This window comes from Meriones unguiculatus, chromosome 2, assembly GCF_030254825.1.
Source record: "Meriones unguiculatus strain TT.TT164.6M chromosome 2, Bangor_MerUng_6.1, whole genome shotgun sequence".
In the NCBI taxonomy this organism is placed as follows: Eukaryota; Metazoa; Chordata; class Mammalia; order Rodentia; family Muridae; genus Meriones; species Meriones unguiculatus.
In genome coordinates this window covers 131,688,963-131,715,437 of record NC_083350.1, presented here as the reverse complement: position 1 = coordinate 131,715,437, position 26,475 = coordinate 131,688,963, and the positions used below count along the sequence as shown (strand labels likewise).

Sequence of the window (26,475 nt, the reverse complement as noted above, 5' to 3'; positions counted from 1 at the left end):
TGTGTTAAGAAAATTAATCAAAGAAGAGCATATACATTTAAAAGGAGAAGGAGAGGAAAGGAAGGAAGGAAGGGGAAAAAAAAGGAAGAAGGGAAGCAGCCAATGTCACTAAAAAGAATAGACCTTGTAGCCGCATTCTAGACTGCCTCCCATTCCACGACAGCTCCTTCTCTAACAGGTGGGCTGGATGGAGAAGCACAGCTTCTCTGCTGCTGGGGTCCAGTTACCAAGACTCATCAGCAATCCTTTTTCTCTGCAGCTACAACTCTAAAGCTGCGCTCTCTCCCACAGGCTTCACTTTCCAAAGAGATCATGTTCAAGGCTACAAAGAACTATAGCTTTCTCTGCAATATATGGCAACAAAGGAAACAGCCTGGACACTGCAGAATCACATTTACCATATACTATACCTGGTAGTGGTACAGAAATAAAAGTAAAGTTACTGGCTGAGAAACAAACCTAAAATTCTTTTCAGCCAGTTTACCAGTTTCAGGTGCAATTTAGCAGGTACAGTGTCTATCCTGGCCATCTTATACCCTAAAAAAGTCAGCAAAAAGTCAAGAAAACAGAGGCACAAGTGTCTAACAAGGTCAAAAGCAGCATCTATACATACACACTGCTAATGGTTAAGTAACTACACCAAAAACTGTGGATAAATTAGAAAATAGTCAAACAGAAGATGACAGGGCTCTCCTTTTTCAAAACCATTATCACATTATCACCATAGGCCACTGGGAAGCCTCAGCAGAAACAGGACTGTAAGCTGAGCTCTCCCACCTCTATCCAACCTATGAACCCAGCAACCTTCCAGGCTTCAGACTGGTCCAGTAAATAAACTCTCTACTTAACACCTGCCTGCTCCTCAACTTCTCAGAAGCCTAGCAGGATTCTAAGAACAGAGCACACAAACAATTTACCCCAATAAAAACATTCTTATTTATATCTCTGCAAAACATGACGACTTAAGAGAAACAGCCTTTTAAGCAGAAATTACTCAAGTCCACATCCTCTGGCAGCAGTTTCTAAGTGGCTAAAACTAAGCTGACAGAACTCACCTCACAGTTCTAGTGACACAATTCAAGCACAATGGCAGGCCTCTTGCAACTCATACAGCCCCTTTTCTCATCAGTGTTTGCTTCTCTGTGTAATCTGCACAAGGCCAGCGTTTACTCATCAGCGTGTCTGTCTGTCTAAAATCTGATGGTTGTATCAGAACACTATACTGAAGTGAGCTCACTTTGATGACTCAGTTTGAGTTGAGAACAACTCAAAAGATTCTGTTTCCAACAAGATGTCATCCATAGTGCTGAAGGAATGGGGGGGGCATTTTTTAATTTTCAATTTCTCTACTAAACAACGAGCTTAGTATAATGGGATTTGGTTCAGATTTCCAACTTGGAAAGAACTACCCCCAGTGCCCTACAGGTTAGAAAGCACATGGTTGTGAGGCTATGATCCACATCTGAGCAGACTGATGTTTCCGTCAGTCCAGTGGCAACTAAGACATTCCACTGTTGCCCACTCACACCTACCACTAATTTGAATTTTTAAGGCTAAAACAAACAAGAAATCAGGTTAAATTAATTATAAAGAAATACTTTCAATAAGATAAAAAATGAAGATATCTTTTTATCTTTCATGGTATATGAAAAGATATCTTTTCATCTTTCATCTTTTCATCACTTCATGGCATAGCACTGTACTCTGTAAGTTACTTCTATCTGCAGAACATACAACAGTAAACTAGACACCTCAAGATGCAGGAAGAACCTGTCAGATTACTCTGAATATCACATTTATTAGCTTCCTCTTTTCACATTTTTCTTCTCTCTTCCCACCAAGAGTGTCCAGGGTTCTACAAATACTAGTGATCTAAATGGGGACAGAAGAATAATAGGGAAGGAGGCTTAATTGACAAGAGAAATGGGAGGATAGGGCAGAGAAGGGGATAGAGCAGACAGTACTAAGGGTACTAAGAATATTAAAAAAGACCATATAGAAACCCACTCATCACTACTCAAGAACTCATACTCAGTACAACACACCGAGACTGGATTCCAACATGAATTATGAAAAGACAGAGCGTTCCAACCATAGCAGAAGGATTGGGGTAACAACACCTCACTAGTCAGTGTCAGAACCAACAAAAGGAATATAATAACCAGAATGGTTATACCATGTTGGCAGCCTGTAAAGACAACACTTCAAGGAAGTGAAGGAAATCAAGTCTCTAATGACTACTTTTTAGAAATGTCAGAAGTGGTATAACATGTTAAACAATACTGAAGGCACACTGTTATTCAACTGCATCTTTCTCTTCTGGATAAGATCAAGTAAAGATTATTTAGCTCTGAGAATATCCCAATATAAATGAATCAGTTTCTTTTATTGGTAAGTGGAAGGATTTGGAAAGTCTTAGCAGCCTTGCAGATGGCCACTAGAGCATGTACAAGGTCTGGCTTTGATCTTTAATAACGAACAAAAAGCAAAAATTGATAAAAATTTAGCCACAAAAGCAAGTAGCAGCCTTCATCTGAATTCTGATTAAAAATAGCCATTTAGTTGGCCAGAAACCCTCCTGATTCAACCATAAGTATTATAAAATGTTATTCTCCAAATGCTATTTCCCTTTAATACCTGCCCAAATATCATACCTAATGATATGGGCTACTTTCCTCCCTATCCCAAAGTATTAGTATACTACTCTTCAAAGAAATAGCTCTAAAAACTAGAAAATTGATGTTTTCTTCAAGATCCTTTACCATTAAGCACAGTTACTTAACTGTGCCATTTCACTTGTAAAGCAGAGTGCAGCCTACACACCTTACTGGTAGAAATGCTTAAGAACGCACTCATACTTTAAGTATTAACATTGTTTTTTTTTAGCTCATCTTCCAATACATATCTTTTTCAGACACAATTAATTAGGAGCATTTTAAAAGGCAGTCTGTGCTTATCCAACATGGCCCCACAAAGCTCATCTGGCTCCGGGTTCAGTTGGAAAGTGGGACACACCTGGTCCTCATTAGAAAACAACAACAACAACAAAAAAAAACAACAACCCTGCAATGAATGGCTCAATATCCCACACGCACCCATTTTTAAAGTTCTCATGATCTAGCACAGTGGTTCTCAACCGTCCTAATACAAAGACCCTTTAATAGAGTTTTTGATGTTGTGGTGACCCTAAGTTTAAAATTACTTCATTGCTACTTCATAATTGTAATTTTCCTGCTGTTAGGAATCATAATGTAAATATTTTTGGAGAGAGGTTTGACAAAGGGGTTGCGACCTACGGGCTGAGAACTGCTGCTCCAGAGTAAGCTAATACAAAGCAGCGTTTGCAGGATATAATTTGCTGTCATCAAAATAAAGCACTGTCTGTTCCTGTTCTTTCCTTAGACCTTCTCCAGGAAAACTTCAGTGACATGTTCCTGAATGTCTGCTTCTCTCACTTTATCTCAGTCTCAACTGTTAATTTGTATACTGACAGGTTAAGTTTAACAAAGGCTAGTGACTGTAGATAGGCAATGAATGCCAAAACTTTAACATAGTTATAAATATGTATTATAAAGCCCTCTGGGGGCCCATGTGATATGGGACCCCATTAAAAAAAAAAAACTACTGCAGTATTCATTGTTAAACATGAATGCCACAGTATACACTAAAATGTAAAGGGGGGTAGAACGGCCATTTCACTGACACAAAAACAGAAAGGGGAAGCACGTGCCACTTGGATCCCAGCACGTGGGAAGTGGATTTCAGTATCATTAACCACACAGCGACCCTGAGTTTAGAGTGAGGTGCATGAGATCTTGCCTTAACACAACAGCAACAGCAAACAAACAACAACGGGTGCTCTAATCCCAAACTGGGGCAGGAAGATGATGAGTTAGCAGCCAACCACCTAAGAAAATAATAAACATTTAAAAATCTCAATCTATAGTATGTAAGAAAGTCCATAAAATATTATTCTTATGGTGATACTTAAGAAGTTGCAAAGGATGGTTGGCTACCATAAAAAGCCAAAATGTTACGCTCAGGATGCGAGGCTAAGCACTGCACTCAGGGTCAGCCGCTTTGGATCCAGAGAAGAGCATGTCTGATTGCATGCGGGTTGATGCCCCAGGTCCCACCCTCTGAGAAAAAGGTATCGGACAGGTCTGATGCTCTTTGGGTGGATGACACCTAAATGAACATTGGTACAAAGTCCCAATTTATTTCTAATATCAGAGATCAGACCTCTACTCTTGCCTGATGTGTCCAAAACAAAAAGGGGAAACTGTAGAGAGCTGCGTAATGCCACGCCTGAAAGATGGAGCTGGTTTCCGCCTTCCACCTTCCCGATGGTGAGTGCTCTCTGTGACAAACAACTCCACATTTGGCTAAGGCTGAGGATCTGGCTTGCTTCCATGTATGTGGACCTATCTGCATTGCCCACGTGGCATGCTGAGGTTGGCTACCCAGAGGCTATTTAAAGTGGGCTGGCTTTACCCAGGGTCAAATGATTGTTCAAGGTTCCTGAATAAACTGCATTGAAAAAAAAAAAAAGAAGTTGCAAAGGAAACATGGCTGGGAATATGAGTACAGCAGTTCACAGATCATCAATGAGGCACAGTTAGACTAAGTATCTGCTACTCAATCCAGAGCAAACATGTAGAGGGCTCTGGCTTTCTCCTTCTTGACACCTTTGGAGCTCAGACACTGTTCTTCTGCTCTCTCAACTTCAGGCTTGCACCAGTTCCAGGCTCTCTTGCCTTACACTTACAGGGCTCCACCTACACACACATCAGCTGCCTGATTCTGAGGCTCTGGAATGTTCTCTCCTTTTCTGCCACTTGCAGATGGCGTGTCAGACCTCTCAACCTCCATAACTGAATGAGCCAGTTCCTGCATGTAGGCCCACCACAAACACAGATGCTAGTAAGTGCATTCAGTGATAAAGGCCCTAGAAGCCCTCCCCATTGCTCACAAGCAGTATTGCTTTCTGTGCAAAGAACCCAGGCAAGCATATGTGAGCTCACTCAACAACTTGAGTCCTTCAGAGACCTCAAAGACCACATTACACTGTAATGTCTATCAGTCAGAAAGCAAGAGTTACCCAAACTGGTAAGGTTTTACCAAGGGGGAACATGAGCCAACTTGAGGACAAGTGAGCATCAATACAGAAAAACAAAAAATGGAGCTTACAACATAAACAGTCTCCTCCCTGTGCCCACAAGCTGTTTTCCTGCCAAGCATGCTGTCTTTTGGCTGATAATTCTTGGCTTTTCGGTATTTCACTCACACAAACTGCTCTCTTATCTCTTCTCAAATCTTGGCCAAACTCTTGAACTTGCTTTTAATTCAATTTATGAAGTTAAGTTCATGACTCTGTCAGTATTTCCTGTCATAGCTTTGGTGCCTAGTCAGACTACAGGAGCTGGAGATAAGCAACTGCCTTACTGAAAGTTTTCTTTTAAAAAATAATAATCAAATTTAAGATGCCATAGTGCCCAAAATAAAACTTTCATTTTGTTTTGTTTTTCGAGACAGGGTTTCTCTGTGTAGCTGGACTCAATTTGTAAACCAGGCTGGCCTCTGCTTCCTTGAGTGCTGGGATTACAGGCGTGGACCAGCCTGCCTGGCAATAAAACTTTTAAGGTAACCAAAACTGAAGATTCATGGGTAGTGTGAGGTAGGGCAGAGCAGGGGCTCTGAACCCACCTATGCTAGGTAGACAGATATTGCAATGCTGACCATTACACCTTCAGCTAGTGCCCAAAACTTTTGTAAACAGGTTACTTTGCCTAAATAGTTTATTTAAATTGCAAAACAAGAGGAGAATGGTGAGAGGCAGCTAATGAGTGAAGAAAAAGACATTTTGGGTGTTCATTTAATTTTTAAAATTTAATTTGTTTAAAAGTTCACGTGTGTAATGTTATTTCAATCAAGTAAAACATCAGGCTGTGGTAAGAATAATGGCTCACACTTTTTTTATAATAAAGTTGTTTTATATGTTTTAATTTATTTATTTTTATTAATTACACTTTATTCTCTTTGTATCCCCCCATAAGCCCCTCCCTCCTCTCCTCCCTCCCGCTTCTTCACCCATGCCCCTCCCCAAGTCCACTGATAGGGGAGGTCCTCCTCTCCTTCCTTCTGATCTTAGTCTATCAGATTACATCAGGAGTGGCTGCATTGTCATCTTCTGTGGCCTGGTAAGGCTGCTTCCTCCTCAGGAGGAGGTGATCAAAGAGCAGGCCAATCAGATTATATCAGAGGCAGTCCCTGTTCCTATTACTATGTAACCCACTTGGACACTGAACTGCCATGGACTACATCTGTGCAGGGGTTCTAGGTTATCTCCATGCCTGGTACTTGGTTGGAGTATGAGTCTTTGGAAAGACCCCTGTGTTCAAATTTTCTGGTTCTGTTGCTCTCCTTGTGGGGTTCCTAACTTCTCCAGATCTTACTATTTCCCACTTCTTACATAAGATTCCATGCACACTGCCCAACAGTTGGCTATAAGTCTCAGCATCTGCTTTGATAGTCTACAGGGCAGAGCCTTTCAGAGGCCCTCTATGGCAGGTTCCTAGGTTGTTTCCTGTTTTCTTCTTCTTCTGATGTCCATCTTCTTTGCCTTTTGAGATGGGGAGTGAGTGTTTTAGTCAGGGTCCTCTCTCTTGATTAGTTTATTTAGATGTACAGATTTTAGTAGGTTTATCCTATGTTATATGTCTATATGAGTGAGTATATACCATGTGTGTCTTTCTGCTTCTGGGACAGCTCACTCAGGATGATCCTTTCCAGGTCCCACCATTTACCTGCAAATTTCATGATTTCCTTATTTTTCATTGCTGAGTAATACTCCATTGTGTAGATGTACCACAATTTGTGCATCCATTCTTCAGTTGAGGGGCAACAGCCATTCATGTTTAAAGTATTGGAGAGACCAGGGATACAAGGTACATATCTAAACATAGTAAAGGCGATATACAGCAAGCCTATAGCCAACATCAAACTGAACGAAGAGAAACTTAAAGCAATTCCACTGAAATCACGGACAAGACAAGGCTGCCCACTCTCTCCATATCTCTTCAAAATAGTTCTAGAAGTCCTTGCTAGAGCAATAAGACAGTTGAAGGAGATCAAGGAGATACAAATTGGAAAGGAAGAAGTCAAATTATCACTATTTGCAGATGATATGATAGTATACATGAGTGACCCCAAAAACTCTACCAGGGAACTCCTACAGCTGATAAACACCTTCAGCAAAGTGGTTGGATACAAAATTAACTCAAAAAAAAAAAATCAGTAGCCCTCCTGTATACAAAAGACAAAAGGGCTGAGAAAGAAATTAGGGAAACAACACCCTTCACAATAGCCACAAATGACATAAGGTACCTTGGTGTAACCTTAACCAAGGAAGTCAAAGACTTGTATGAAAAAAAATTTCAAATCTCTGAAGAAAGAAATAGAAGAAGATATGAGAAGATGGAAAGATCTCCCATGCTCATGGCTGGGCAGGATTAACATAGTAAAAATGGCCATCTTACCAAAAGCAATCTACAGATTCAATGCAATTACCATCAAATTGCCAACACAATTCTTTACAGACTTGGAAAAAAAAATTCTCAAGTTCATATGGAATAACAAGAAACCCAGAATTGGTAAAACAATCCTCTATAATAAAAGATCTTCTGGAAGGTATCTCCATCCCTGATCTGAAGCTGTACTACAGAGCAACAGTTATAAAAACTGAATGGTACTGGCATAGAAACAGAATGGTGGATCAGTGGCTCACTTTTAATCCCAGCATTTGGGAGAAATTAATTGGAATTAGTATATAACGCCTCTCCTTTCCCATTTCCCTACTTGAGTTACCCACATTCATCCTGGTCCAAAAGAACTAAGAGGAAAATTACAGAAATAAACAATTGATGAGTTTTAAATAACCTTTACCACTGTAGACAATAACCTCCATTTACCACACTCTGTCTCTGTGTGGGATCTTTTCTGTTTATATACCTCATCCTAGGTATATGTACAAAGCAAAAAAAAAAAAAAAAAAAAAAAAAAAATGCATGTCGCTGTGGAAAGGGAACCTTGCTGGTTTTGGGATAAGGGACCAGGAAAATTGTCATCCTAAAGAGATCCTCTGAGTGGATGGCTAAGGAGAATGATTCAAAGAGGGAGGTCTGCCAGTGGCAAAAATTCCAACTAGAGGTACTAGGCACCTTGATACGTGCTGGTATAAGTACTTATTACAAAGCCATGTCTTGAAAGGATTCCACACCTACCATTCAATACCAGTCAGACCTGTACCTCCAGCATGACATACCTTAGGGCTAGTACTAAGTACTAGGACTAGCAAACAAGTACTTAGAACTGTTGCCAACTCAGTTATTTCAGAAAAACAAGAAAGATGTTAAATTAAGTAACTGGTTTTATTTTAATATGTGATAGATAAATATACGTCTGACATTTTGTTGTTAATGATGCCATTTCCCTATGCACAGTATTTTTTCTGACTAAATTTCAAAAAATGGAATCTGGCTTTACTTTTTGACAAGGCAAAATGAAAAAAAAAAAAAAACCTTCCCTCCCTCATTACTAACTTCCTCTTTTAGGTGATGTGCACACCTTTGTCTTTCTTTTTTTCTACTCAAGGAGATAACACTTTGGTTTGCAAGAGAGCAGCAAGGCCCTGAGCTTGCTCCAGCAGGAGTGGTTTTCCACCTTCTGTTTCCTAAATGTAACTGACTGATCACATCCAGTTCACAGTCTAGGACCTGACACGTTTAACTATGCTTTAAACTGAAGATGGGCCATCTGTCCTTACTGCTCACACTGACGTCAGGTTCTTACCTGGTAAACTCAAAACACCACAGATAGGAGAACTAACAAGTTTACATAGCAGGAGTCTATCACAATTCACCCAGGACATCTCCTAACAAACATAGACACAATCAAGCATTCAAAAAAAGAAAACTTGTTAGCAAGGGACTGTTTCCAGCCAAACAGCCCAGGTGGGGGCAGAGACAAAGAGAGGGCTGTAGAGTTGAGCATGGTCATGATATACCGACCAGGTACTCAGGAGAATGAAAGCATTGTGACCAAACCAGTTATTTCAAACAATTAATAGATGCTGATCAAATCTGTTAAAAGAATATTTTTAAAGCTCATTTTAATGCAAATTACCTAAAGCGATTTTAAAATAAATTGGCATACAAACAATTCATTTCTTAGTCATCAGAATACTTTACCCTGACAATACATGACACCTAAAGGAATATTTAGAATCATTCCCTGTTTTTTAAAAAAAAAAAAAAGGCAAGATAAAACTACCATGGTGGAAACTAAAGACTGACCCTGGGATAGGAATCTCTGGAACAAAACTTTCACTTATACTAACTACATTTTTAATCATAGTCATAGCAAGCTGATTAAATGCCATCATGTTTAGTGTTAATTATTAGGGCTTCAGTCCGTTAGGAGCGGCCTCAGCACTTTCTCTGCCTTCTCTCTCCCATTACCACCTCATAGCCTTAAACATTAAGATACTATCTATTTTTAGGTTTGTGCGTGTGCATGTGTGTAAGAGTGCAGGCAACCTCAGGTGTCAGTGCACTCTTTACACCCTCTTTGAGACAAGGGTTCTTTGCTGTTGGCTGTTGCACATGGCAGGCTAAGAGGTCTATGAGCCAGGGAATTGCCTGCCTGGGTTCCAGAGATCCAAACTCAGGCTCTCAACTGAGTCATCTGCCAAGCCCGAGACATTTAACGATAATGAACAAACGATGTTATGAATAATGTTGACTATAAAAAGTGTAAGACAGCCCTTCTACAATAAAAATGACCTTTATTTAGGTTAAACCTACCTTGGAAGAAGTCACCTATACAGAGACCAGCAGATAAATAAGATTTTTTGGCATTTAAATAACTAGCTAATATGTGAGCCCATTTGATTGCTCCTGGCTAAATGTCCTACTTTAGGGAGATAGCAGGGAATAAACCCAGGGCCTCATCCATGCCAGGCAAGTGCTCCGTTACTAAACTACATCCCTACCCCATGCCTCCCATTAAGAGTAAGCACACATATTTCACTCTACTTCCAAAGTCTAAAGACCAAAACGCTTGGCTTAGATATAGATAGTTTATCAGAACAAAACAAACAGCTGAAGGCCAGCACAATGTAGTGCTGCTCTAACAGTTACAACAGTTAGGAAAATGGACTTTATATTATTCATTGCAATGTATTTGGGGAGAAGGCCAAAAGGTCAAAAGTAGCACAAACCTGAGCACTCCCAGCTAGAGTTCTTAATTAGGCATGGTACTCATCATACTCTGTAGAAGTTCAGGGCCAGCCTTAGTTACATGGCAAATGTGAGGCTAGTTTGGGCCACATGACAACTTTTTTTCTTTTTTAAGGCTCTTAAAACATATATTTTCATAATCCTTTTACCTTAAAAGAACTGCTTAACCTCTGTATTACTGGAAACACATGTTTCAGAACTAAGAAAGGAAAAAGTTAATAAAAACAGAAGTGATGGAATTACTAGTTAAGCAAATCTCACCAATTACAAACTGTATTTATAGTAATATTTGATTTTCATTCCCATTTATACACACTTCAATAAGATATATGTATATATATTTATACATATATATACATATAATTTTAACATGATAACTTTCCTAAGAAAGAATAAAACTGGACATCCTGGTACTGCATTGTTTCAGTAGCACTATCTGTCAGTTATAGCTCTGTAAAGGAACATCTTCACATGTGATCCCAACTACTGCATCTCCCACCAATCTCAGTGAAACCTAAGCATGTAGGTGTCCATCTACCCCAAGAATATGTTTCCTAGAGCAAGCAGCATCCTCTATCTGCCAAAGAGTCTACAATTCCCTAATCAGCCTGAAAGAACAGATGGTAACACATTACATATACTTTATTTCTTTCTTATACAGCAATTTAGTTTATAAATAAAATACAGTAAAAGATTTAAAAATGTCAGTGTCAAGACAGCAACAGCCACGCTGCTGGCCAGCAGACAGTCTGGACACAAGGACTTTTCACTCTCCAGGCAGATAAGACAGGCCAAGATTTCACACAACACACAAGTTACATAAGGTGCATTTCTGTAATTTTCCACTTAATATTCTCAGATTGTAATTGACGAGTTTCATTAAATTCTTGAAAATAAAAAACAGGTAAAGGGGAATAACTAAACAAACTACTTAGCCAAGTGTTTTATCTTCTTGCTTTTATTGCTATTAACAGTTCTATATTTTTCTTTGTATCCCAAGTCGTTCAAAGCTAAGAGCAGACAGAACTGTTGCCAATGAATCACTTGAGCTATTACTAAATTTATCCCAGTTGTGATAACTGCATAAAACTTTCACTAACAAAGAAATCTGAATTAGACACCTCCCACTACTAGCCTTTAGTTTTTATAGCATTTTATGAAAAATTTCAGACATATATAAAAATAAATGCTCACAAAGCTATCAATTAGACTTCAACATTTCCTTATATTTATTACCGAAAACATGATAGCCATGTGCAAGCCCACACGCATGCTTCAAGCTCAATCCTAGCTGCTAAACTGACAGTCTGGTCTTTTTGTTCTCAGGTCTCCACTGCAGGAAGGAACACAGCAGTGTCTTCTCCAATCTCTTCACCACCACAGGCTGAAGGCAGCCACACCTACCACCAGAGCTCAGAGCACAGTCCGTCTCTTCAATCCATGTGGGTTCTACCTGCACCCTCCTTCGTTCTCTATTACCCCATCGCAGTTTGTGAACTCAGCACCCTCTTGACTCCTGTGTTAGTAGGAACCCCGCTCCTGCGTGCTTGGGTCTGTCCGAAGGTGCTCACAGTGGCTGTCTCCCCATGGGTTGTGCAGACCCTGCAGCTGCTCTTGTGCGAGGTATACTGTGTAGGAGGCACGACTCACTCTTCCTAACTAACACCTTCTACTATATGTAAAACACACAGTGACACCACAGTGACACACCTTTCTATTTTCTAAACTCCGTATTTTGATTAGGGTACTTTCAGTTTTAAAAGCCAAGATACATGGCCTGCTGGCACACACGTGCCACCCCAATACCTAGAAGGCAGAGAAAGGGGGATTACTATAAACCTGAGCCCAGCCTGGCTGAGTTCAAACCTATTCCTTACTCAGGAGAGAAAACAAAAGAAAAGAAAAAAGAAAACAAAACCAGACCAAACTGAATCTTGAAATGCTGCCACCAGAAGCTAGAAAGTGTGAGGAAATGCTGAAGCGAGGAAATGCTGAAGCGAGGAAATGCTGATGCAGCTCCTTTTCACACACTCACCCAGTAATGTGTACACGAACACTGAAGTGTCACTTAGGACAGGACCTTTCTGGTCCTGAAGAGCACCTAAGAGCACCAGCAGAGCCAGCAGGCTCCAAGACTGGTGGACACTACTCACTGCCAGCAGCAAGGGCTGAGTTTAGATCTCAAGCCTAAGCAGCTTTGCTACCCATTACAATTTCTGAAATTAAAACCAAAATTTAAATTAACCCTGTACAGAGATGATGGGACTCCAAACTACTCAACATACAAACAAAGGAGCAAGGGAACACAGTAGTAGATGCAATGTCTGAGAAAACACGGTGAAGGTTTACCAGAGAGGCTCTAGGCAGGAAGATGTCAGCCTCAAGGGCATCAACCACAAAGAGCCAAGTGGAAATTCCAAGACTGAACGAGAAGCATCATTAGGCAAAATAATGTGCAGAAAAAGAGCAGAAAGTAATAGGTTTTCCTAAGAAATTACAACAAAGTAAAATAAAAAAAGTTTTAAAGAACATTTTAAAAATAAGAAAATTAGGTTACATTTTAAAAGAAAGGAAACAGTTGCAAAAGAAACCTTTTCTGAAATAACTCCCAATAACAGTAGGCTGAACCTGAAGTCTCCTAACCTGCACCTGTCACCCTACACCCCTCCCTACACCCTGAAGCTCCAGCCAATGGCCCTGCACACACTATGTGGCTCACCCTCAACAGTGCTCTGGGAGGAAGCGCTTCCAAGCTCATCTCCTCCCTGAAGACCTGGAAGCAGCTAATAGTTGCTAGGACAGGCAGCTGAGAGAGGAAGAGACATTTTACTTGTAGCCACCAGTAAAGTCATCCATGCTTCTGCAAATAACCCCGACCCACGCTTCCATAAAAACCCTAATTCAGTATATTTGGTCACTCCCTCACTCAAAAAAGTAAAACAAACAAACAAACAAAAAAACCAGAGAGAAGACATGAAGATACAAAGGACGCTAGTTAGGTAGAAAAAAGAAATCAGAGGGGTCTGAAAGAAAGTAATGGGGAAGATCAAAACACATTATAAAAATGAAAGTGTCATACTAACATCCAGTATGCATTTTAATATAATTAAAATTGAAAATTTAAGAACAACTGAATCAATGATAAAAACCACCTGTGCTCTGCAACACACTCTGAACCTTAAGGGCTGTCCCTCTCCGCATGCCAGCATTATAGCATGCTCTTTGGTGCTGTTTACTTTTACCAATTAGAAAGAAGTTGCTAGACTCTGTTAATGTAGCTCTGCCTGACAAGAACAGTGAACAAAACCACTCCTTCCACCCACCCCCAAAAGTAAGCCAGATGAACCACTTGAATAACTCAGTGTTTTCCTGAAGCTACAGGAAAATTTTGTAGAGTAGAAGTTGGCTATATCCCAGCCCACACCTCTAGTGAAAATCCCCTGTTCTAGCAGAGGAAGCCTGGTCTACCAGGAGAGTTCCCTGCCTATAGACAAGGAACACTCCTCCAGCAGACCCAACAGCCCCTTTGTTGCTCATCACCATATCCTGGCCCACACCTCCAAATGAAGGCCTCTACTAAATCAGTAGTCATCCAGAATCCCAGGTAAGCTGCCTGCCAGTGGACCACCCCCAACTTCCATGCCTGTCCAAACCACTCTCAACCAACCCTCCCTTCCTTTTCACCATATCCCTGTCCCCAACTCCTAAAGAGGACCCTGGGTGACACCAGAGGCCACACTGGCAGCCAAAACTCTAGCCCCCAAAAAGGAGCAAATCCCCTGCTTGACCAGAGACCATCTCTGTTATCTCAAGTCCAGCCCCCAACTCGAGTGACTGACTCGAGGCCCTCTACTCAGACACTCCAGCCAGAAGACCAGAGAGGAAACAGAAACCAAGGAACAAAGCACCCATCCAACAAAGACAAACTCAGAAATAAGCACCTAGACCTATGATCACCTCAAACCCAGATGTCCAGTCAGCAGTATAAGAACCCCGTCAACAACATCCAGGGCAGCATATCCTCACGAAAGCTCAGCCATCCCACTACAACGAGCCCTGAAAATCCCAACACAAATGACCCGAACACTGACTTTATAAAGATGATAGAGAGCCTTAAAGAGGAAATAAATAAATCCCTTAAAGAAGTCAAGAAAAAGACTAAAAAAATTGGATAAAAATCAATAAATTCCTTAAAGAAAGTCAAGGAAAAAAAGAAAAACAACAGAATGAAACAAATAAACCTGTTCAAGATTTGAAAATGAAAATAGAAGCAATAAAGAAAACACACACGGAGGGGATTCTGGAAAGGAAAAATTTAGGTATGTGAACAGCAACTACAGACACAAACATCATCAACAGAATAGAAGAGATAGAAGAGAGAATCTCAGGGGTTAAAGATATGATAAAAGAAACAGATACATCGGTCAAAGAAAAAGTTGAAGCTAAAACATCCCTGACACAAATTATCCAGGAAATCTAGGACACTATACAAAGACCAAACCTAAGGATAAAAGGAATAGAGGAAAAAAAAAAATTCCAGGTCAAAGGTCCAGGAAATTATTTAACAAAATCATAGAAGAAAATTTTCTTAACCTATAGAAGGACATACTTATGAAGGTACACAAAGCTTACAGAACACCAAATAGATTGGACCAGAAAAGAAAGCCCCTTCATCACATAATAAAACACTAAACAGAGAACAAAGAAAATAAAAAGATGCAAGGGTAAAGGGCTAACATATAAAGACAAACCTATTAGAATTATACCTAACTTCTCAGCTGAGACCCTAAAAGTCAGAAGGCCCTGGAGACCTAGGAGACAACAGATGCCTACTGTAAAGCTTTCAATCAGAATGGAGAAGACAGTATATTCCTTGATAGTCACTTCTCAGCTGAGACCCTAAAAGTCAGAAGGCCCTATAGACTCTAGGAGACGACAGATGCCTACTGTAAAGCTTTTAATCAGAATGGAGAAGACAGTATATTCCTTGATAGTCAAATTTAAGTATATAACCACATATCAAGCCCTACAGAAAGTACTTGAGGAAAAACTTCAATCCAAGGAGATTAACTACACCCACAAAAAATGCAGGCAATCTCATACCAGCAAAACACAAAGAGAGACAGACAGACACATATACACACACATTCTACCACCACCATCAAAATAACAGGAATTAACAATCAGTGGTCATTGATATCTCTCAGTATCAACAGACTCAATGTCCAACAAAGACACATATTAACAGATCAATGAGAACACAGGATCCATCCTTCTGTTACATTAAAGAAATATACTTCAACATCAAGATAAACATTACCGCAGAGTAAAGGGTTAGAAAAATATTTTCTAGGCAAATGGACCTAAGAAACAAGCTGGTATAGTTATCTTAATATCTAAGAAAACTGACTTCAAACCAAAGTTAGTCAAAAGAAACTGAGGACACGTCTTTAAAATAAATAAATAAATAAATAAATAAATCAAGATGATTTTTTCAATTTTTTTTCTAATTTTTCAATTCTTAACATCTATGCCCCACAAACGAGGACACCAACGTTTGTAAAGAAAATACTATTAAAGCTTAAATCATTTATGTATCCTCATATATTGATAGTTGGAGACTTCAGTACCCTACTCTCAACAATAGACAGGTCTTTCACACACAAAAAAAAAATACTGGAGTTTCCAAATGTTATGAACCAAATGGACCTAACAGAGAGCGACAAAACATTTTCCCCAAATACAAAAGAATACACATTCTTAGCACCACACGGAGCTTTTTCCAAAATCTACCGCATACTTGGTCACAAAGCAAGTCTCAACAGATACAAGGAATTAAAATAATTCCCTGCATCCTATCAGACCACCACAGATTAAAGCTGGATTTCAACAACAGAAACTGCAGAAGGCCTACAAACCCATGGAAACTGAACAAGTCTCTACTGAATGATTACTGGGATCAAGGCAGAAATAAAGAAATTAAAGAATTCCTAGAATTCACAAATGAATGCACAACATAGTCAAACTTATGAGACACAATGAAAGTGGTGCTAAGAGGAAACTCAGCACTAAATACCTGCATAAAGAACTTGGAGAGTAGTGTGGACTTCTGCCTCTTTGTGGCATCTGAAGAGATTCCAGCACTCGCCAAAGCTGATGAGAAACCCAAGGAAGGAGTCAAGACTGAGAACAAGGATCATACTAATTTGAAGGTGGTAGGGCAGGATGGTTCTGTGATACAGTTTAAGGTTAAGAGGTCTATACCAAAACTAATGAAAGCCTATTGTGAACAACAGAGTTTGTCAATGAGATAGGTCAGATCAAGTTTGATGGGCAACCAACCAATAAAACAGACACACCTGCACAGTTGGAACTAAGATACAATTGATGTGTTCCAGCAGCAGACAGGTGTCTATGGAAAAGGGAACCCGCTACTTACTCCAGAATGTTGTTATAGACCCAGATACATTCTCAATTCGAAAGCTGCACTTTGGTCCCACCACATCCTGACTGCTACACTATGGTTTTGCCTTTCATCCTTCATTTCCCCATTTCTTATTGTATATAAAGTAACTGGTGTATGTGCACAAGCATATTGCTCTTCTTTTCTTTTTCTTTTTAAACTAAATGGCCAATGTTCTGTTTTGGCTAACGTCAGATGGAGATGGTCTAGGGGAAAGTACTGGTTCTGTGAAATCTCCCCTCTTCACATTAGCGGCATGCTCATTCAGTTACCATCTTTATATTCCAGTAAGCTATCTTTCTTTCCTTGTTTTAACAAAAGAGCCCAACCTCATAAAGTCCTTGCCTACCTTGTTCATTGGAGAGTTTTAATGTTTTTCATTTATCATTGTGAGATCAAAGACAATTTTATAACTTTTTTGTACATAGCTGTTACATATAGGGCAATCTGTCTTGAAGTAGGGGTAAATTACTCTTGAACAAAATGATCCTAGATAGCTTTCCCTTTAAGTCAAGCATCTTGTTTAAATAAACTTGTTTTAAAAATAAAAATTAAAAAATGGGAGAAATGTCATACTAGCAACCTAACCACATACCTGAAAGCTTTAGAACAACAACAAAAAACACACCCAAGAGTAGATGTCAAGAAATAACCAAACTAAGGGTTGTAACCCATAAAACAGAAACAAAAAGAACAATACTAATAATCAATGAAACAGAGTTGCTTCTTTGATAATTATCAACAAACCCTTATCCAAACTAACTAAAAACAGAAAGAGACTATTCAAATTAACAAAATCAGAAGAGAAAAGCAGCATCTAGGAAATTAACAAAAATTTTTTTTCATTAGGTTATACTTTGAAAACATGTACTCTACAAAGCAGGAAAATCTAAAAGTAGATAATTTTCTCAATAGATACCACGTGCCAAAGTTAAATCAAGCTCAGACAAGTATTTTAAATAGTCTTATAACTAACCCCTAAGGATATAAGCAGTCATTAATAATCTTCCAAACAAAATAAAACTCAGGGCCAGACGCTTTTAGCACAGAATTGTACCAGACTTTTAAAGTAGAGTTAAGGCAAATATGCTTCAAATTATTCCTCAAAATTTAAACAGAAAGAATATCGCCAAATTCATTTTATGAGGCTACAGTTACCCTGATACCCAAACCAAACAAAAAAAGCAACAAAGAGAGAGAATTAAAGGTCAATTTCCCTCAGGAACATAGATGCAAAAATACTCAATAAAATATTCATAAACCAAATCCAAGAACACATCAAAAAGATCATCCACCATGACCAAGTATGCTTCATCTCAGAGATAATTCAACATAATAAAAATCTGTCAATGTAATCCACCATATAAACAAACTGAAAGAAAAATAAAAACACGATCATCTCATTAGATACCTTTGACAAAGGTATCTCATTAGAGGCCTTTGACAAAATCCAACAACCCTTCTTAGTAAAAGATTTTAAGAGATGAGGGATAAAAAGGACATACCTAAACATAAGAAACACAATATACAGCAAGCCAATAACCCGCACCAAATTAAATGGAGAGAAACTCAAAGAAATTTCACTAAATCAGGAACAAGACAAGGCTGTCCACTTCCTCTACATCTACTCAATACAGTAATTGAAGTTCTAGCTGGAACAGTAAGACAACTGAAGGAGATCATTTAAATACAAATTGGAAAAGAAGTTAAAGTATCATTATTTGCAGATGACATGATAACATATATAATCAACCCAAAATAATTTAGCAGGGAACTCCTATAACTGATACACACCTTCAGTGAAGTGGCTGGATATAAGATTAAGTCAAAAAACTCAGTAGCCTTCCTATACACAAATGACAAATGGGCTAATAACTAAACCAGGAAAACAACACCTTTCATTTTCTATCATTTGTGGCTATTATGAAAGGTGTTGTTTCTGTGATTTACTGGCCCATTTGTCATCTGTGTATAGGAGAGGTACTGATTTTGTCTAATATGAACTTCAAGTCTTTGAAGAAAGAAATTGAAGAAGGTATCAGAAGATGGAGAGCTCTTCCATGTTCATGCAGGATTAACATAGTAAAAATGGCCACCAAAAAGCAGTCTACAGGTAAAATGCAATTCCCATCAAAGTACCAACACAATTCTTTACAGACCTTGAAAGAACAGTTCTCAACTTCGTATGAAAAAAACTCCCAAGATAGCTGAAGCTATTCTGGACAATAAAAACTCCTGGAATTCTCAATTTCAAAACACACTAAAAAGCTACAATAATACAAACAGATACTATTAGCTGAATCAAAATGAAGACACAAACGTGAATCCACATACCTATGGATGCCTGATTTAAAAAAAAAAAAAAGCCAGAAAAGAAATATACAACAGAAAAAAAGAAATGTCAACAAATGATACTAGTCAAACTGGAGAATCATTTATAGAAGAACACAAATAGACGCATATTTATCACCCTGCATAAAACTCAAGTCCAGGTGGATCAAAGACAACAACATAAGAGCAAATATAAAACATTGAACAAGATATGAAGTGGGGAACAACCTTGACTAAATTGGCACAGGCAACAACTTCCTGAACATAATAAGGGCAGCACAGGCACTAAGATCAATAATTAATAAATTAAAACAGAAAAGTTTCTGTAAGCAAAGGACACTGTCAATGGGACAAAATGGCAGCCTACAGAATGAGAAAAGATTTTCACCAACTACACATCTGACAGAGGTCTCATATTCAAAATACATAAAGAATTTAAGAAACTAGACATCAACAAACCAAATAATTCAATTTAAAAATGACATACAGCACTAAACAGAGAAGTTTCAATAGAGAAATCTCTAAGGGCTGAGAAATACTTAAAGAAATGTTCAGCATCCTTAGTCATTAGGGAAATACAAATCAAAATAACAGAGATTCCATCTTACATCATAAGAGTGGATAAGATCAAAAGCCCAAGTGGCAGTTCATTCTGGCAAGGATGTGGAGCAAGGAGAACTGCTCCATTTCCTGTTGGAAGTACAAATACCCACAACCACTATGGAAATCCATATGGCAGTTCCTCACAAAACTGGTAATCAACCTACCTCAGTACTCAGCTATATTATTCCTCGGGCACATACCCAAAAGATGCTCCACCATACCACAATGGCACTTACTCAATTACATTCATAGATACTTTATTCATAATAGTCAGAAACCTGAAACAACCTAGATGTCCCTCGATGAAAGGATGGATAAAGAAAATGCGGTACATTTATACAATGGAGCATTACTCAGATATTAGAAACAACATCATGAAATTGATGTAAACATCATGAAATGGACGTAACTAGAAAAAATTGTCCCAAATGGGATAACCCAGACCCAGAAAGACAAACATAGTACATACTCACTTAAGTGGATATTAGCACATAAGTAAAGGACAAAGAGGCTAAATAACAGAGAAGGATCAAGGGGGGTTGGTGGGGACAACCACACATGGATCTTCCTGGAAAGGGGAAATAGATTTTGTGGGTAGACTGAGGGTGGGTGGGGATGGAAAGAAGAGTGTTCAGGTGGACAGAGGCAGAGAGTACTGGGAGAGACAAATGGAGTTGGGGGCATTTGGAGAAGAATGTAGAAACCTAGGACAGTGGAAATTCTCTGGAATATGTAAGAGTGATCCTGGCAAAGTGTCCTAGGATACAGTGCCCAAACTGGGCTTATCTGAGCTACCAGCAATGGGACTGGGACATCAATGCATAAAACCTCCTGCTTAGTTACCTCATCCAGACTTGATATTAGGGTTTCTGCCTGGCCTTATTGTAATTTCTTATGCTAAACTTGGTTAATACCCCTGGAAGGCCTGTTTTGTGGTTTTTTTTGTTGTTGTTGTTTGTTTTGTTTCTTTGTTTTTGTTTTTAAGAAAATGGAGGGAAGAGAGCATTTAGGAGAAAAGTGAGGTTGAGGGCACTGGGAGAAATGGAGCAAGAGGAATATAAGGAATGAGTGATTAGAATGTATTATAAGTAAAGAATAAAAATTTTAAAACATTTTAAAAAAGAGAACTTGTTATAACAACATTTTATTTAACTCAGTATGTCTTAAACAGTAGAAACCTACCTTACCAACATTTTCCCTGTACTTCTTTTACTCACAGCTAACAACGACCAGAAAACACATAGTGAAAATCCAAAAACATCTTAGAAGTTTTAAATAGCTTTTATTATACTATAGCTACAGTTGTTCTGGTTTTATTATTACTAGCATTAATCAAGATCCTTTTGAGCATAATTCAGAAATTAAACTTATTATGGGTATGCAAGTGTAGGAAAACTTAATATACATACCACATGGTCAACCATGCTTGGGAGTCTTTCAAGACAGACCACTTTCAGGTTTTGATGTTACTTAGTGTCTTCAAATTAAATATTTTCCCTTATTTAAAAAAAAAAAAGGTTTTCTGCCACTTTACTAAGCTAGCACAATCCCTAACAGTCTTGTCTGAGATTTGTTTTATCCCCACTCTAAGTATAGTACTCACCCCTCATGAAAGAAACTTCTCTTTGCAACAAATGGAGGCCATCACAGAAAATCACAACAGTCAAAATGCAAGGGTTGTAGGGCCTAGTCCCAACTGATGCATCTGTAAAACAACTGGACTTCCAGCTAGAGGGATCACTGGGGTGGAGGGAGCAGGAGGAGCCAGAGGGACAGAACAGAAAGTTTGCTGAGAGAGTGTTTCTTAGGAATGTCAGAATCTACACCCAGGAAGTCTCAGCAACATCACTGCTTAAACATAAGCTTGAATGAAGACAACAGCATTGGATATGCCAAAGTGGACAGGGGTTAGTTCAGGAGGCCACAATTATACACACACACACACACACACACACACACACACACACACATACACTCTACAGGCAACTAAGAAATGCTGAGTGAAAGAAATAATCTTTCCCATGGAAAAGCACACCATGAAAAAACATATGTACAAGTATCATTACATAAACTGGGCAGGCTGCATTTAATTATTTAGGAATACACACACACACACACACCAAATAATGAAAAAAAAAAAAAGGCCACGTTCTTTGAAAGAGAGCAATGAAGGGTATATCATAGGGTTTGTAGGGAGGAAAGGAAAAAGAAGAAATAATGTAATTATGTTATAATCTCAAAAAGTAAAATAATTAAAAATAGACTATATAAGGTTGTCAACACGGTGTGTATTTTTTCTCTCTCGCATATGCAGTGGCTACTCATTTCCAATTGTGCAACTGCTGATGATCCTACTGCCAGCAATAGAACAGCTCTACAGCAAGACAGGGCTTCAACATGCCTTAATCTATGGTAGTGGCAGTAACACTGACATACACACTGTCACATGACATTAACACAGATAAAAGAAAAATCTATTTTTGAAATGAATTTTCATGCCTATTATATGGCTAGGAGTCACAGTTTTTAAATGGTTGGTGAATGTCAGGTTTATTGCTTTACACAGATACACTAACAGGAGTTGGCTGGTGTGTTGTGGCATGACTTTAATCCCAGCATCCAAGACGGGGTAAAGTATAAAGTTTGAGGCCAGCCTGCCATGCATAACAGTTCTTCCAGGCTAGCCAGGATGGCACAGTGAGACTGTCTCAAACAACAACAAAACAAAAACAAAACCCAAGCAATTCTTTTTACATGCCAGATATGGTGGCATAGTAGCACAGAGGCAGGATGATCAGTAATTCAAGGCCAGTCTCTGCACAAAAACCCTGTCTCTAAAAACCTAAAAGCAAACAAAAAGCATGACTTCAACTACCCAAAAATGAGACAGACTGGTTGAACAAACTAGAATCAACCTTCCTTTCTCCAAAAAACATACCTTATGGCTAAAGATACTCACAGACTGAGAGTCAAAGGATAGAAAGCAATCTATCAAAAGAACAAAACTGGCAAACAGGAAGTACAGCTCCTACCCTGACAACTGATAAAGTAGATAAAGAAGGTCAGTACATGCCTAGCAAAGGGAACAACTCATCAAGAAGTAACAACTATAAATACAAATCTACCCAACACTAAGGCTACCAATCTCATACTAGAGCACCAGAGAACAGAAAAGTCCTGATAAGCCTGATGTCAGATTTCAATGCCCCAAATTCATCTCAGATAGGAGAACCCAAACTAAAAACCAGCAAAGAAAACCAGGAGCTAAACTCTAGCATAGACAAAGTGGGCACAACCACTACTTACACCACAGTACATCCAACAGAAACAAGTTCACATTCTTCATAATAGCCAAGGAAAACTCCTCAAACAGACCACATTCCAGGCTAAAAACCAAGTATTAGAAAATGCAAAAGAATCCAAATAACCAATTGCTCTTATCCACCAGATCAACATGCAATAAAACTAGAAATTGCTAGAAAGCTGAAGAAACTACAGGAATTCATGGAGGCTGAGCAATATACCCTTAAATGACCAATGAAAACCTCAGCAAAGAAAAAACTTCCTAGAACCACATGAATATACAAGATAATAGGCCAGGGCATTTAGAGCACAGCTAAGGCAATTCTAAGAGGAAAAGTTATAGCTCTGAGTGCTTACAGTGAGAGAGAGAGAGAGAATATACAAATAACCTAACGATGCACTCAAATGTCCTCGAAACGAGAGTAAAAGCAGCAGATGGTAAAAGATCTAGGCAGAAATTAGTGAAACTGAGGCTAAAAACCATGCATACAGAAAATCAAACAAACAGCACTACTTCTTGGAAAAAAAAAATTCAGAATAGCAAATCCTAGCCTAGCTATACTGAAGAAAAAAATTCAAATTAATAAAATCAGTGATAAAATGGGAAAGGTTACTACAGATTTCAATTTAATAAGTCAGTCATTAAGGAATTCTGAAACAGTCTATACTCTAAAAAAATCTACATAGAATGAATAAATTCCTAGGCCGTGTATGACTTATTAGAATTAAGAAGATACACAACTTAGTATAAGTGCCATTGAAGTAGTAATTCAAAAGCTTCTCAGCAAGGTTCACATTTAGATGGATTCACTTGCAAAATCTCCCCAACTGTTTTTCAGTCCTTATTTTCTTGGGAGAGAGGGGTTTGTCATATCTTACATATGAAGTTCAGACGTCAAACTTGAAATAATTCTCTCCTTCATACCATGCATAGTCTCCTCAAACTCATTACACTGATACCCAAACTTGATAAGGACACAAAGAGAGCAAGCTACAGACAATTTCTCCAATGAACACCTATGTAAAAACTCTCCAAAATCCTTACAAATTCAAGAATACGTTAAGGTCCCACACCATGACCAAGTTGACTTCATCTTAGAGATGCGCACAACTCTAAGTGTGACTCAGCACACAGAGAGAGTTCAGGGGCTGGAGAGATGGCTCAGCCACTAAAGGCTAGGCTCACAACCAAAAATATAAAGAGAATTCAGGACAATACCGCTTCATAATAAAAAGCCAAGAATTAGAAGGAACATAGTTCCATATGTAACAAAGGTGTGTATAACAAACGCATGGCCAATGGGAGAAAAAAAACTGTTTCCTCTAAAATTTGGAAGACAAGGGACCTTGTTCTCTGTATTCTTACTCACCATGGTGCTCTGAGTCTTACCTAGGTTGCTCTTTTATGATGTTGTACGTGGGCAGTTCCTGGGCATATCAATCAAACTTTGCTGAGATTTGGGCAATTCTGCACAAAGCATGTGCATGCAGAGGAGGTGGGGTGGTAGTGTCTCTGCCACAAGTCAGTCAGGAGATGTTGAGCAGAATGGAGCTGCCTTCCTCAGAGTCTGTCTGCACATCAACTACTCTTCAAAAGGCACCCAGTATTTGTAGCCTTTCCTTCCCTTTCTATGTCTGCCCGCCAAAACTTTCTGGATGTATCTGAAAACAAACAGTTATGATTCTGGGTTCAATTCTATAGAAATTAGTAAACCTAACAGAGCCACCCTCATGGTTCTAAGCTTAGTAGGAGTCTTGTTAAATAAAATTATAGGTTTTATATGTTGTCTGATGACTGCAGAATCAGAACAAAAAGAAGAAAAGGGGTCTAACAAGACTGATGAACCAGGGGCACAAACTTATCTGTGAAGCAAGAATTGCTCTTCGAACACTTAAAGAAAAGGAGGTGCAGACAGTCTTAATAACACCTTCTGGCAGTTGTGTCTATCAGAAGAACCTCAGTAACAATCTCACCTGATTACAAGGTGTGCTCCGAAATGCCCATCTCTCTCTCTCTCTCTCTCTCTCTCTCTCTCTCTCTCTCTCTCACACACACACACACACACTACCTTAAAAGTTTATGTATGTGTACAAGTAGTCTGCCGGCATGTACATCTGTGCACCAAGTGTGTGCTGGTATTCAAGGAGGCCAAAGAGATTGTAAAATCCCCTAGGACTGACTGTTGTGAGTCACCAAGTCGATACTGGGAATTGAAATCAAATCTGGAAGAGCAGCAAGGGTGCTTAATCTCTTAACTATTCTCTCTTTAGCCCCTATACTTATATTTTAAAAACTAGACAAACTGTAGTTTGTTTTCTTTTTTTAAGCACTTAGAGGGAAAAGGCACCATGAAATTTTACCAATCAAAAATGTAAATTTTAAATACTAGACATAAATGAAAGACAGCTAATGAAATGCCCAGTCAGGGTGGCGGCTTTAACAATGGCCCTCACCTGTCATCCCAGCACTCACAAGTCCAGGGAGCTCACCTGTGTTAGGGCAGGTTGACGATAGGGAGGGCAAAAGCCAACCTGAGCTTTCAGATTGAAACACCCACCCTCACACACACAACAATTTCAAAACACATTAACACAATGGTAAATCAGTGGGGAATGGGGTAAGAGAAAACTAAACACAGCACTCATCTGTTTCCTGATCACAGAGTAGCAGTGGCCCAGCTGTGCAGAAGAAAACATCAACAGCCAGGAGGGGCAGGGCATTTAAAAGGCTGAGAAAGAAAAATTGAAAGTAAGGCCAGCCTGAGCTACATGCATGCATGCATACATACACACACATGCTGACTGTCTCAAAAAAAACAAATTCTATGTTGAATATATTTAATTACATGTCATTTTATTACAGAATTATTTTATTATTCCCTATTAAATATAATTAAATGCTGGATAAAATATTATGATTGTTAACAATAATTATGTGTTGTATTGTTAATATATATAGCCAATACAGCAATTATTACACTTAACATTGGCTATGATTAATAGTTAACAAATTGGTGTTTTTTTTCTTTATAGTCTTTATTTTTAAATATTTCCTAATTTATTATGTATATTATATGCATAAGTATACAAAATAATTAAGCTTAGGTAAACACCACTAACAGTTTTTTTCATCATAAAAATACTGGTAAAGGAGTTGTGTTTTTAAAATAAAAGGCTAAATTTGTAACAGAAATACCATATCACACACATACACCCAGAATCAACCCACATCCTGAGCCCAATACTGTGGCCTCAATACTGCTTCATACTAAAAACATCAGCATGCAGAGACACAGCTGACTTGAAGAGTAATGTCGTGCAGAAGACAATGTGAAGAATATCTTGTTATGATGGCTTGGGAACCTATCAATGTCTACTATGGTCACTTTAACGACTGGAAAGTCAACTTGAGAAAGCTCCTTTAACCAAGAAAATATGGTACCAATAATAAAACCACAAAGTAATAAATATGTAAAT

General features: G+C 38.7%; 1 protein-coding gene across 6 annotated transcripts in view; it reads right to left on the bottom strand.

Moving 5' to 3' along the window:
* The window catches only part of Tbl1xr1 (TBL1X/Y related 1), a 146,380-nt gene that overhangs the window by 46,140 nt on the left and 73,765 nt on the right, over window positions 1–26,475 (bottom strand). Inside the window, exon 1 of one of the 6 annotated variants that reach the window (XM_060378129.1) lies at window positions 24,389–25,302. The exons of 4 other annotated variants lie outside the window; for them this stretch is intronic. The gene's annotated coding sequence lies outside the window, so the exon portion shown is untranslated. Of the gene's footprint in view, window positions 1–16,374; window positions 16,397–24,388; window positions 25,303–26,475 lie in introns of those variants that run through there. One more of the 6 variants, XM_021636561.2, reaches the window with a different exon arrangement.